A 15639-nucleotide genomic window follows, 5' to 3' on the forward strand; every position below is an offset into this window, starting at 1 on the left:
ACCATTATATTAGGTTACCATTGTATTTAGTTAATTATATTAACAGCATGAGAGCTGGCACAGGAAAGGAGGGAAAATTGTTGTAAACAATTTTCTTAAATTATAAACAATTGCTATTATTACTAAAGTGTTACCTAAACCTTTTGATTTTTGCGAAAAAGTTGTGCAGCATTCTGACAAGGACAAGTTCCCCCTTAAGTTCTGTGGGAAATTTTTTCTTATAAGCAGGCCAAAATATACCACAGAAATATTGCCCCTTTTGGTACAGAATTCCGGTAACACATAGCTCACATCTTGGCCAGATCCTGGAAATGCAGAGGAGCATGAAAATGAAAAGTAATGAGGGTGGAGAGGAAGGAAACATTCCAAACTTGTCAAGCCTCAAGAAATGTTAAGTTTGGGTCCAGTTCAACTTTTGGGTGAAGATTTAACTCAATTTTTATTTTCTTCAAAATGCCTGAGCACCCTCAGGGACTATTCTCTTCCTAGAGAGCTCTTAGAAAAGCATATTTTTTCACTGACAAAAGGATCAGCAAATGGATCCTGATGCCAAAAGTTTGAAGTTAAACCAGTTACTGTGGCAAGTCTCACTCACATGTTTGTTCCTTAAAAAAGACTTTTTCCTTAAAAAGAATTTTAAGAGATTATGCAGAACTTGTGTATTTAGTGAATCTTTGTATTTCCAAATGAGACAGAGACAGCTGTCTATTATACTACATGCAATGAAGCAAAAATTACTTCTTTATGCTTTAGTTTCAAAGTCTCGTACACGCTGAAGTTGTTCCTTTAAAACATATTTTCTAAAGACATTTACAGCTAGAAATGTGCTGCTGATCCAAAACATCAAGAAAAGGAACAGAGGAAGAGGGAGGATCTCTGAATAATTTAAAGCAGCCTCCTCATTCAAAAGTCATTCTCTTTTTAATCTCTCACACTTTGTAGCCAGAGACTTTATGCTGGGCTCTGGCAGAAAGTCAGGAAACAATATATCTGCAGCTTTAGAGCAGGATGAAAAGAAAAAACAAAAACTACAGGAGACCCACTACAAGTTCTACTTTTCAACAAAGTTTGTTTTTCAGATATGGGTCTGCGTCCACAGGTAAAGTCCACTGCTTGAGGACAGAATCTCTTCCCATCACCTGCCCTCTACCTACAGAGGGTATGAGCATGCATGCGCGTTCATGTGCATGTGTACACACAATTTGCTCTGCTAGAACAGGTGTCTTTGATTAACCATTGGTATTTATGTTATTTTTGATAATGAGTTCTCCTGGAACAAAAACTTAACTGAAAATAAATTATCTGCATCATTAACAAAGGCAATAATTAATAACCAACCGAGCCAGGACAAAATTCCCCTATTCAGAGTTTATGAAAATAGGCTTTACTCTAACAAACGCTAATACTTCCTTTTTTTTTTTGCCATAATCACTTTTCAAAAGACCAGACAGGCCTATTTTAGAGGATCTTTTAATGGATCCAATATGGAAATAGAGACCACCTGTCTTGAAGGAATACTCTACAAAAATCTCTGTAAAGAATCAGATAACCCGGAGAAGAAAAGTTTCTCAAACATCACCTACTTGGCAGCTGACTACAGAAAACTCACCTAAAATTAGCAGTGCACTAACTTATCAACTTTTCCAACCCTTAAGGGGGTTTCCAACACTTAAGGGTTCCCCCTCCATTTTCTTCTTCTCCCGTGACATCTTTAAATGCAATGCATATGAAGAGAAGCAATATCAAACACACAAATTATTTTCTTTTGCTTTGAATTAGCACTTAAGAACATAGCAACATCCCATCAACATTCAGCTTCTGAGAGACCACCAACAAACATTTCATGAACCACAGTGTGAGAGTCACTAACACCTTCAATAATTGTTATTATTGAACTCAGTACAGAGTGATCAGAACTCCAGTACAGAGTGATCAGATAATTATTTCCTGACTGTATTCTCAAAATTCATGCAAAAGATGTGTAAGAATAGAAGATTAATTGCCATGCCACGCTTGTGTGGCCTCAGCTTAAGCTTCCATTTAGAGCTTGCAAATAACTATCGTGAAGTTATCATGAAGTTCTAAGCACATGAGTCACTTCTGACTGTCATTGCTCATGACTACAACTAAGGGCACCTGCACAGACAGGCATACATCGATGTGAATGTAAAATAGAGGACTGGATTTCAAATCAGTCCAAGTGTCACTCGTGTTGTACAGTTAGATCACAGGAAAGAAACCAACAAGTTTAAAATACGAAACAGATAGGTAACTGTAGAAAGAGGAAGGGAAATATGTTTGGATACAATGAAAGGATAGCTAGTACAATCATTTCACAGGTATGTCTATTGTTTCTAAGCACGTATCCTGAAGCTAAGCACTGCAGTATAAAGAGGGGCCACAGGAGAAAAGCGAACTTGGCAACCTGACAAGCCTTCTTTTTAAAAGAAAGCAATTCTGATTGTATGATAAAATTACTATTCACTGACAGAGTTATCCTCTCATAACATCCTACAGTTATTGTAGCCACCTGTTCTCTTTAGGCACACATGCACATTTTTAGCTTGAAGATTCATGAAAAACAAACCTCTACAGATCAATATAGAAAAGTGCATTACAGTCTGACATTACTCTCCCAAAGTCATGGTAGACTCTAATCCAGTCAAGGATAAATTTGGCCACTCTGCAACCACACTCTTCCAGAGGAACTTCCTTCATTGCCCAACATGGCAACCTTCTAGTTATCATACAGAAGGGCAGGATATAAACAGGCTGTATTCCTTGGTGCCAGGCTGACTTGGGGGGCTCAGAGGCAAAAGCCCCTTTGCAGTCATGCTTTTCTTCTTAATCCAGAACCAGAGCAGAATAAGACTGGGTGTTCTGAAAGAGTTTTGCTAAACATAAGCAGAAATAACCATAAGCCCTCACAGGTCTCCATGTGCTGTAGCCAAAACAGGCTACAGAAATCTTAGAGAATGGTAGGCATCTTAACCTGCAGCAAATCATCACAACAACAATAATACTGACTTGAACTGCAGCCACTCTGTGTGTTCTGCATACAAACAAGATATACCTAGAACTTTGTAATATCATTAGGATTTAGCTGAGTATGCAAAAAGGCACGTTTTCATCTTTTCAGGGAAAATCCTTGCAATTGGTTTCCTAAGAAGCTGAAAGAAAGTCTATGATGTGGTATCTGACAATATGATAAAATATTTTAACTGATTGTACATTACCATTAAATCAGTCTAAATCTTTATCAAACATTGATCTTCAAAAGATTTTTTTCTTGCTATTATATATTATAATCATTAAACACCTTTTTCTTCTCATCTTTACTGTAACTCCTATTAATTAGAGATTCCAAACAAAACTGTTAAGGGTGGAGGGAGCATTTTCCTTTCCTTTGTCATCAGGGTGAAAAATCTTTTCTTTGTGTTCCATTTCCTCTATTAAATTGTTTGAATCTGTTTCCTCTGCTTAATTGTTGGTGCAGTTTACCCATGCCTATATAATTTTCTCATTGAAGTGTTTAACATTAATGTGAATGGCACTGTATTTTCAAGCCAACTAGAATTTTTATGAGACTATGCAATCCTAGTTGGCTTTACTTTTTCTTCAATGGCCATGAGGTAGCAAATAGCATGCACTATGAACAGTTGAACTATTCTCCTAATTATTATATCTGGTTTACTGTATCCTACACATCTCACATGTTTTAACTGAAGGGCAACAAAAATCTCCAGTTGATCATTGATACTTTTAAATTGGCACATAATGATAATACTGATTTCTGAATGGAGTCCTTCCTAAATCTCAGCATATGTCTTTACGTTTAAATAATTAAGCTACATCTGGACACAAAAAGCAGATCAGAACATCTCTCAATGGACTGTGCACTCAGTGGACAGAATACTTCATGAAAGAAGATGACCTTGAATATAATTTTTGGTTAAAAAACCCTACATTTGAAAAAGAATTCTATGAAATGCATAGCTTTATGCTATGCATATATACTATAGCTTTATACTAGCAATGCTTTCAAGCAATAACAAGGAGATTTCATTCAAAGGCTCTAGAGGAAAATATTATGATTTAAGACTTTTCATATTTATTAGTTTTGCTAAGGTTAAGCATGCAACCAAGCATCTATGCTCTAATAAGAGCATCAGAAGGTATGGCATAATGCAAGATTATCTCCTACGTCTCTAAGAAATATTTAATTAATCTTGGAAGCAGCATATAATTCAACATTAGTTTTGGAGGTGGGCAAAAGAATAGTAACATACATCAACTTTGCTGCCTCTAGTCTTTGTAAATAGTACCAGTGAATTTCATAGTTACTTGAAGGAGAAGTTTTCCTTTAAAGTGGGTAAGGAAGGCAAACTTTAACACTATTTTTCAAATTCTGAATGAATCTGAAGGAAAAAAACCCCTACATTTAGATATTTTCCAATGTCTTCCCTCTCTATTTTTTTAATAACGTGACAATTCATGAAATTCTATGTTTCTTTTTATGACAACTCAGGGCATTTTAATGATACAAATAATGAAAAAGAAAAAGAATATTTGTTAAAAAGATCTTTTCTGTCCATATTTCAACTATTACACCATTTCTGAAACTCACTGTTATGGAATCACTATCACATCCTCACATATTATAAGACGGAGAGAGTGACTATTTAGGCCAAATCTATGAACAAACTCACAATTATATTTTAAAATAAAATCACTCCCTTTTGATTTTAAGTAATTTTTTGTATCTGGCAAAATAAAAAAGACATAGGAGTAACCTAAGTGAGTCAAAAGCCACAAAAGGTGTCCTTTGCAATTACCTGCGGGTTTTTTGTGCAAGTTTGAGAATCAGTCCTCAGTGATGAATCAATTGTTGTATCAAAATCTAAAAATTGCCCTGTTCTAGAATGGCATACTCAACTCAAAGCCAAAGAAATATAATAATGACAAGAATAAAGGGGGGGGGAAGCAAATTTTAACTCAATATATAATGGAAAACATTATATAGAACATAATAACTGAACTTTTTCACCACTGTTGTCAGTAATTAGTAGCACATTTTGGAAAGGGAAACTGAGAGCAAGTGCAACAATGCAGGCATCAAATATTCTAAGTACCTTGCTATTGCCAGCTTTGTCTAATAAATTAACTTCATGATACTGAATAACAAAAACTTCTTGAAGGAGTTCTTTAAATGGCAAACTAGCAAACCTTTGACATCAAATTAGTACAACTAAAACAAGCAAGTTAATGCTTGCTATGTGTAGTGTAAACAGTTACATGCATGTTATATCCATACTTGCAGAATAATTTTAATAATGGAAAATGTTTTCTTTTATGGTAAATTTGATAAAAACTGCAGCATATTGAAGTTTTAACAACACACTAACTTTGGGGAAAGCAGAATCTGGGATGCACATCATGAATGACTATCAAGCATGATGCAACAACAACAAAAAAATAAATAGGGGACGTCATATGGTAGGCAGCAATGATCAAAGAGGGATATATAGAACTATAAATTTAAGGGCAATTTAATAAGTTACCTTTTCAGGTGCATGTGACAGGGAGATAACCCAATCCAATGGGTAGTTTTGCCAGGGTGAGGCTCATCCCTTACTCCTGGTTGTGCTCATCCCTGTTGCACAAAACTCAGCTGTGCTGAGAGTAGTTGAGGACTGTATTTCTGTTATTCTCTGAAAAACAAAAACAAACAAAAAAAGTAGAAGTTGAAGGAATTTGAGTATGCAGGAGGTTTTGCGGGCACCTGAAATCTGAAACCCACTGAAAGACTAGAAATGCTTTCAAGAAGTTTCACATCACGCATATACTTCCCAAAGCCATTCCAAACACTAGAATGGTGCATAATGAGGCTCACAGTTCGGAAACGTAACTAAAGCAGTTCTTAAAGACTTACACAAAGAGCACAGCAAAACATACTCTACTACACAAGTCCTTAGGCTTTACAATCAATAACACAATAAAATGTAATAGTTCCTTCAGTCATGACACTTGACTAGAAAACTCTATGCCCTATTAATCTAAAAGCATATAATTGCCTTTTCAGACCCCATCTGTTTTGTCAAAATCTAGCTAAGGATTCTCTTAAATAGAAGAATTACTTGTTCACTGTAAATACATCTACTGAATTTCGAAAGATCTGTATATCAAAAATTCAGCATTATTATTTATCAATTTTCTATTTCAATTTAAATCAGTATGGTCATATTTTAAAAAAAAAAGTCAGATTTGACTTCTATAACAGTAGAAAAATTGTCTTATTAAGCAAAAGAATATCCATCTCATGTTGGTGGATCCTGTTCTTCCTGTGGAATTTTGTTAAATAACAATATTGGCTAGTCACAAATTTAAGAGCTTAAAAACTACAAATCTTTAAAAAGAAAACTTCAAACTATTAGAAGGATGCAGGATGAAAGGGAACTTTATTTTATTCTATTTTGTTTTGTTTTATTTTATTTTATTTTTATTTCATTCTGAAAACTCACAAGTACTAAAGAATTTAAATTCTGCATTCAGAAGAAACTAATTTCCAAATTTTATACATTGTTTGCAAAGGTTCCTTTTATTAAGTCTCTAAGTTATTCTTCCAACCACTGGTAGAACCTCTGAAAATACTCAAGGGAATTCTCCTGGAAATGCTATCAGACCTGTTAAATTGCTGAAATTACAAAGTGTTTTCTTCAGTATATTCGTTCTCTCCATGTATTAGTTTTCAATGTATTGATATAAAACAATGAGTAGTAAATTCTGTATTATTAATATCATTATAAACATCTATTCACAAGACACATTAATAGACTCTTCGGGAGTCCATGGCTTCCAGGAATACAAAATGAACCACAGTGAATAGAAGTGACATGCAAATAAAAATCATCCCACCCAGATGAACACCCAGAGAAACAAATCCATACACAACTGACCAAATAACACAGATGCAAAGGAAATCTTTAGTCTTGTGCCTCCCCCTGGAAACATTATCCATCTACCCTGTCAGACAGAAAAAGGAGGTCAGAACATCCTGTGAAATCACTGTTCATAGTCTCTATGGAGATAACCCTCTTCCTTTCCAAGACAGGTTACTATTTCTAAACATTCTCTTGCCAGATACATGATAGGACAACTGGTGAAGTTTAACTAAATTTAATCTTCATGTGTCTTTGAGACTGGGATGCATCAGCAGGATGTCATCTCTGCCACTCAGCTAATGCATCAGGTGGCCACTAGCAGGAAGGCTCTATGGGTTACTCAGAGAGGAAATGAGAATAGTGAATTCATTCCACTTCACAGTGGTGAAAATAACTGTGTGATGCAAGGCAAAGGAGTTTGTGATCTGAAAGTCACAGAGTAAACATCCAGAAGGGGCACCTAGTTATCCATTTTCTATTACACCACTTTGAGTTGCGTTATTATAATAGGCATTTCAATTTTGTCCAGTAACTTTTATATTGACCAGAATAATTTATGTTTTGCTAGAAAACATTTTTCCAAGAAAGCATCTGATCATGATTTGAGCACATGAAGCATACAGAGATACTACTCCACTTAGAAAGTTGTTTCATGGTACATACAGTAAGTGCCATTTAACATTTGTCTCACTTCAGCTTCCAGTCCATCATCCTAGCTACACCTTTACAATGTTCTACTTTTTTCTGCACAGTGTCTCACTTATAAATGCCCTTTTTTAAAAAAAATTATACACATTAGGCTTTCTATAGCTCTCACCATAGACATTTTCTTCACTACTTGTATAATCTTGGTAGTTCTTTTCTGTATCACCTCCTACCTTTATACATCTTTTAAATAAATGATGTCAAAACTGTATACAGTAGTCTACTAATGCCATCTTACAGAGATTAAGAAAAATCTCTATTTCCAGCTTGTATTTCTATGGATGACACTAGCCTCATTACCTCAACACTGATCTGGGGGCTCACTATCAGAGGCTCGTCCACAGTAACAGTCTCCTCCACCAGAAGCCCCAGTTTTCAGACCACCATCCTCCATTCTCTCACTTTGTTCGTAGCTATAAACAGCATCAGTTGGGATTAATGCACATTTTGGTTTAGAGGATTACACCAGCAAATGATACTTCAGATGACTGTGCTCGTGTCATGCATTGTTCCCAATTTGTCAGTCTTTTTGCCATCATGTATTTCATCAGCAGTTATAGCACTGAGATTCAGACGTGGCTTGTGATTTTGTCAGTTATTCCACCACTGTCAGAATGCCCAAATAATGTATATGAAAATCTGTCTATATGCATACTAACATGCTTTTGCTAGTTACATCTTAGTAAAGTCATATTAAATTAGTAATTGAGATGATTGGAAATAAAGTACTGGCAGCTATAAACTCTCATTTTTTACTCTTAATTACCAGGTGAGGAACACAACCACCTATTGGTTTTGTGGTTCTTGTGCAGTCACACTAATAAAATTGTTTAATTTGGGAGTCTGCTAGGCCTTTCCTTCAGTATCTGGTATACATTGCTCATTTTGACAGTGTATTTGTTTCCCATTTGCTTCTGAGCACATAATAATCACTTCCTTCTCTAAGTTCTGCTTTTATAAATAAAGCAGAAAAAGCAATTTTCCTTGACTGAAACAGAAATTTTCATCAGTAAAGTTCTTTGGGCATGTATGGAAAGAATAGCAACACTTCTGTTCATGCCCTGAGTTTCTGTTATATGCAGATTATTTATTTAAACTAAATGTTGGAAAGACAATATGCAACTAATTAACCTGTAACAATAACTTAATCTTTCTGAGGTAGAGTAAAATTCAAAGAAAAATTTGGGGATGTCAAGGCCACTGTCATTCTAAAACTCATTTTTCATTTAAATAAAGAGCAAATAATGTCTGTCCTGGTTTCAGCGGAGATAGATTTAATTTTCTTTCTAGTAGTCCCTCTAGTGTTGTGGTTTGGATTTAGTATGACCATAATATTGATAACACACTGATATTTTTAGCTGTTGCTAGGTAGTTGTTGTGTTTACGCTAAGTCAAAGACTTTTCAGCTTCTCATGCCCTGCCAGGTGCACAAGAAGCTGGGAGAGCACAGCCAGGACAGCTGACCCAGACTGGCCAAAGGGATATTCCCTACCATATAATGTCATGTTCTGTATAGAACTGGGAAAGGTATCCGGGAAGCAGATTTGCTGCTTGGAAACAGACTGGGCATTGGGTTGGATGTTTTGTTTTTTTCTTTTCACACGTGGTGAGCAATTGCATTTGTGCATCACTTGTATTATTGTTATTGTTGTTATTCTTTTCCTTTGTTATCCTATTAAACTGTCCTTATCTCAACCCACGAGTGGTTTTTTTCCATTCTCTTCCCCATCCCCTTGGTGGGGGGGAAGGGGTGAGCATGGTGCTCAGTTTACTGGCTGGGGTTAAACCACTACAGTCCTTTTTGGGTACATGAAACACTTCACAAATTTGCATGTCATCCTTGCACAGCAATCTTTGTTAACAAAGATTTGTTATCCATCCAGAAGCTGAAAAGAAGGAAACCAGGACAATGAGATACAGGGATGTATGCCATTTAGGTTTATTCAAAATGTGTGGGTTTTAACATAAAAATTAATACAAAATATATTGTTCAATGGCTAGAAATAGTGCACACCAACCCTGTAATTTCACAAGAAGCATAAATCTATCTATGTGTGGGCTCCCAATGGGCCAATCTGCCACCTCTACCTTCTTCTGCCCCTTGCCATGTATAAGCTCCACTGCATATGGCCATGACATCAGTGAAATTTGCTGAAAATTATTTTTCCTTCTTTTTGGCGCAGTAATTTCTCTCATGGATCACTGAGTTGTGATCTAGCCCACTCAGCAGTAACATGACCAGTACAGCAAATGCAGGGGAGCAGCAGGAGCATCTAGCTCGGAAAATGAGTGATCACCCCTTGGCAGTGCAGTCTCAGGTCAATAGGTAAGCTAAAGCTTACTGTGACACTGTATTTGTAAGGAACTAAAAAATGATCTATTTTTTCAAGGGAACAGCAAAGCTATCTCCTGCTTAACAAAAATGCAGGTGAGTTTCAAGAAGAAAGATTAATTTTCTTTAAACCCCCTTGTGGACTCCAAATGAAAGAGGCTATAAAAGCTAATACGTTCCACCATGAAGAATTTCCTCCAAGCAATGCACCGTATAAGTAAGATATGAAGAAAGATGTACTCACTTTACAAACTAAACAACATAATCCACCTTTGAACAACACGGTCCCTGTCTCCATGGACACCATTCTGCACAGTGTCATCCCACACGACAGCCAGCCTTAAGTACTTACAAGAACAAAGCCAATACTGACTTCTAGCCTCAATGCATTATTGAAACTATACACTTACCTTCATCCAAAATATCATCTTCAGCTGCCTGTGTTTCCTCTAAACCTTATAAAACGAGCATAAGCATCAAAGCTCCATTCTACCCATGAGTCTTGCAAGAAAAAAAAAAAAACACTAGATGATTACACCAAACAATACCTTGTGTACCTAAGACATGTGGATAGCATCTTTATCCTTGGGACTAAAATGAAGACTCACTGATCTGTATCACAAGTTAACAACTAGTGTTCAGTCCCCTCCATCAAAACAGCTCATGGCTACTTTTACATCAACAGCCTCTAAAAAACTAAACAAAGGCCATAATGTTAACCTAATACGTATCACAGTCTAATTAACTCATCTCTTCAAACAAGAAGTGAGAAAAAAACCTCTACAAACACATCTTCCCTGAAGAAAATACCAGTCACGCCTTCACCAATACAAAGGTGACACAGGCATTGTGTCAGCAGTAAAAGTATCCCTGACTGATTTAAAACACCTGGTTGTCACAAAACATACCGAAATTTAGACTGAAAATCAGGAAATATGCAACAACTGCATAAAGATCACACTTTGAAAACAATCTTCCCCAGATTCTACTAGCCTTTAAACAGTAACTTGCCAAACAGCATCAGAAATAGATGAACAAACGGTTTAGGCAACCAAAGCAGAGAATTAGCACGTGTTGTGCAAACGTAGGAACCCAGTAGGTCTGCGAGGCAGCCTACAAATGCATAAGTAAAATCCAGAAATTCTAACATGGTGCATGGTATATCTTAACTTTAGCTGCTCTAGCTTCTTTGAGCAAAACTGCAGTTATTTCACTTTTAACACTAATGGTGGAAGTGATATTTACCTTAGCAAATGATGAACAAACTGGTGCAAAGAAAGGCAAGCTTATGCATTTCAGATCTTGCTGTAAAATCCCTAGCTTGGAAATCCAGCATGAAATTGTCTCTGATGCAACCAAAACATTTCAAGCATAATCTTGCCACATTGTTGACATGCACAAACTATATCTTGCTCAAGTTTACAGGGCTAATTTTATTGGTTTTGTAAGCAGCCTATGCAATACATATGTTGCAGAATATGAGTCTAAAATACCATATATAGAGTAAGCAACACAAGGATCACAGCACAAGTTGTGTCATTGCTAAGACAAACCAAGCTGCAATGGTAGAGAAGTATAAAATACCTACTTATTTTTAACAGGCAACTTTATTAACTACAGTGGGTTGGCATTACAAGAAATCAGTATAGTTAACCTGTAACATAGCACAGTTGATTAACCACCTCTTAGGTACAATACCTCAATCATGCCAAATCATTTTTTTAATGCAAAGAATTCAGTAAAACATGATTTTCTTCATTACGATGTTCACCTTTATCCAAGAATGACCAAAAGTCAACAGACTTTTGGGTCTTGGTGTTTTAGTTATGTTTTCATCAAATTTACTTATGTTCCATCAAATATCTCGCCCAGATGTTTTAAAAGACTGCAGGAAAGCACTGCTAAAGAAATGTGCAGAGGATAACGTAGTTAATTTCTGGAAGTCATTGAATGTGAAAGATATCATTTATGAATATCAGATAACATGAAATAATACCCAGGGACAATACTGCAATATAAATGACAAACAAGTTCTTGATAAATTCAAGATACAATTCTTCTTTAGCTAGGCAGATAAGACTGCAGAGAACATAGTATTAGATATTAGAATGCCTTACTGGCCTTGGTGACTTGAAGAATGAAAACAGCTAAGAATGAGTGCAGTATGGCAAATTACAAATGAGTTACCAATTTCAAAATGACTCAAATTGTCATGGTACTAAAAGAAAAGCAGAAAGGAGAAAGCAAAGATATCACAAAAATGTTAGGAAAGGTTTGTACCTAACAACAGTTAGTGCAAATATGTAGTGCACTGTAATACTTCTGGCATGCAGATAAGTTCTTTAACAGCAGTAGCTGATATTTGGAATTTTGTATGGTATGTAATAAGATCTGATGTAAAATTTGCCCAAACTATCATTGGAAAAACAGAAAGAATTTTTATTTGAATAACATCTTCAGATGTATACTGCCCAGCAGAGAGTTACTATTCATTAGTTACACTGATAGACCATCAGATGATGTACGTTCTATCAGATTTGCATTACAGAGACCATATAGTTCAGTTCAAATGCATACGCTTTCATGACACTGTGAATTATTTATTTACAATTACTGTGCAGACGTATAAATACTCAGGAATAACCTTCCTGTAACACATTTGAATTGAAAAAAATCACATGGATATTCACAACTATTAGTAACTTAATATTGTCAGGGATAAAGAAGATATTTCTTCAGCTCATGATTTGTCCCTAAGATGCAACTTTTTCACAGTGTTAAGAATCTATGGTTGTTCCAGACAGTTAATACAAAGATAGAATACCGATCAGGTTATGATTACAGCATACTGTTGTACAAAAACACGTATTTAAAGTTCAGTTATGACTTTGAGATGTCTTCCTTTATACATAAAACATCTGAATCACTTTCACCATTTCTGAAAATGACAATTCTTAAAAGAAAAAAATAAAAAACAAAACAAAAAACAAAAACCACAAAACCATCAACACTGTCATACAACATAGCAAATACAGTAAGAGGAAACATTTATTTAGATGTTGATGAGCAGAAAGTCATGTGGATTTTTCATAGTCATTTTACCAGAAAAATCTAGTTATTGAGGTCCAAATAATCAATATATTGTGGTATAGCCAATACAAAATCGGCATTAGGAGCCATCTTGCACATGCAACTTCCCCAGAAGCCATAGCCTATAAAGCCCCTAAATTCTTATTCAAAGCCAGAATGCATAGGTTGCAACATACAGTTAGATCAATGTGCCTACAACACTCCTTCATTAAAGTTATTCCCTGATGGCTCAAGACTCCTTGGGTAGTTTCAAGTGAAAAGTGGTATGCAAGTGAGAAGAACTATCATCATTGTAAGTAAAATCCAATCACTGACACAAATGACCATTCTTGTCCTGAGCTACATATAAACATGTGAACTGAAAGAAAACTCAAGTTACTTGCGTCTAATTGCAGCATTTTATTGAAACTTTTATCATCTGGAATCCATATGGGTCACACTGTCTTAATAAACAATAACACATTTTATTTTGGTTTACTGAAAATTAACAGGGCATTTGGGAAAATACTATTATTGTAAAAGCCTGTTTCACATTTGTTTGGCAATACTCAAGCTATCTAAGTGGAAAACAAGAGAACCGTTTGGTTTTGGTTTTTTTTCTGTTGTTGATATTAGGAGAAAACAATGCAGCTGGTAACATTAATGACACCCTATATCCTCAACAAAGATGAAAGAGGTCAAACAAAGTTGTAATGGGCTTAACCATATGAAACAGCCGTACTGGATTGATTAGCTTAGTATCCAGACACAGTAAACGCATTTTTTTCAAACAATATTCCATGCTATAGTCCAATAGGTCTGCAAAGTCTCAAGGCTTTGCATAAGGCAGTTTTCTTAATATAGTCAGCCCTACAGCAAAATGCAATGAAGGGCTATTTCTGGTTTGGCCTGCCAGACTTGGGGGGAAACAGGGAGAGCAGACTGAATCATAGAGCATCTATCACAGTATCACACTGGCTACTCTGTTGTGAGACTACTGGCGGCAACCTTATTATACAGTCCTGTTTTCAGAGATTTACAATTAAAACTCCATTATAAAAATGTCATCTTGGCAAAAATGTAGCAAACAAGCTCGTTCCAAAAGGGATTTATATTTTAATTAGAGAAAAATCAGTTCAGCTGTCTTTTTGGAAAGTCAGAGGGCTTGGCTAAGGAAGACAAACAAAAACAGATTTTTGGTGGTTTCTCTAGTTCTTTTGTTCTTCTTGAGGAATCAGTACCATGTCAATGTAATAACCATAGTGTAATAAGATCCATACCAAGAAATGAGGATTTCATTTGACAACTGATCAACACTGTCTTTTAACATAGTTAACATCACTCCTCTGTTACCCTGTAATCCAGATCCTTGTCTTTCATATTTTACATTTAACAACAACAACAACAAAAAAATCAAAAACTATAATCCTGGAACTTAGATTTTTAGTTTTCTTGGCTCTTGTAGGATACTCGTGACCTCACTGTTCTCACTAGCACTCTGGTCATCAGAGCACCACAGATGCTAAAAGGCATGAAAACTCGGTTATCCTTTCCATTAAAAATCACAGGATTCCTTAACATTAGGCCATTACAGTACATCTGATTTCACAATTGGCCAATTAACCTGAGGATAATTCAAGAAAAAAGGGATATTCAACATACAGTGACCCAGAAGGACAATGCCAGGATTTTTCTTATATTGCCCAATGTTGAAAACAGCTTCCATTCAGCTCTGTTCTTGAGACACTTCCCCTTATCCTGCAAGAGCAATTCACATAGCTAATTGCACTGAAGTCAGTAGGGCTGATACTGAGAGTAAACACTGTTTTGTATGCTTCGGGTAACTACTTCCTTGAACTCAGGACAAAAATATGTCACAAAAAAGATAGGGAATGCAGTGTTCATTTTGACGTTGTTTTACTATGATTTATCCTGTGTCTAAAGCATAATTTGTGGGGTATATGAGTCTACACTCCCATCCATTTAGAGATCTTCTTTAAGAATATTAAGAAAATAGCGTGAAGGCATCAGAGAAATATATTGGCATTCAACTGTCCAATTTGCAACTGTTGCAAACAGGCTCCACTATCTCTTCAAATGGCCCAATGGTGAGAAAGGCACCTATTAAGATATCTACATGGTACCCTACGAAAACCAAAGGTTTCCAATGGAAACTTTTTAACAGCTATGAATGTCCACCACTCTTGCTTCAAATACTTCTTTAATGCCCTACAGTACTACAGCAATTTAGCAAAGAATGATCTTTTCTTCCAGGTAATGTAACATGCATGTTAGAAATAAAGGCACTGAGAGTGACAAAAAAGGAAATTTTCTTCTATCACAAAAGGAAGATGAGCAAAGAACTTTTAGTCAAGAAATAGAAGAAAGCACATTATTGGCATTAAAAAAAAAAAAATACAGCTTCTCAGAAGTCAAAGCCTCAGTGACCTTGGGCTCTCTGTTCATTGCTCAGGATTTGAGAAAAAAAGGCAGGAAAAGGGTGATATGCTGTGTAATCCTCTATAGTAACAGAGGGGCAAGAAAAAACCAAGATAATAAAAACCTTGTAGCCCAGTACTTTGGAAAAGCTTC

General features: G+C 35.8%; 1 long non-coding RNA gene across 1 annotated transcript in view; it reads right to left on the reverse strand.

Moving 5' to 3' along the window:
- LOC142602751 (uncharacterized) overlaps window positions 1-15639 on the reverse strand; it is a 231117-nt gene that overhangs the window by 100753 nt on the left and 114725 nt on the right. The window contains exon 2 of the long non-coding RNA XR_012836523.1: window positions 5562-5711. This is a non-coding gene — a long non-coding RNA (uncharacterized LOC142602751). The remainder of the gene's footprint in view (window positions 1-5561; window positions 5712-15639) is intronic.

Source organism: Balearica regulorum, chromosome 8 (assembly GCF_011004875.1).
Source record: "Balearica regulorum gibbericeps isolate bBalReg1 chromosome 8, bBalReg1.pri, whole genome shotgun sequence".
Taxonomy (NCBI): Eukaryota; Metazoa; Chordata; class Aves; order Gruiformes; family Gruidae; genus Balearica; species Balearica regulorum.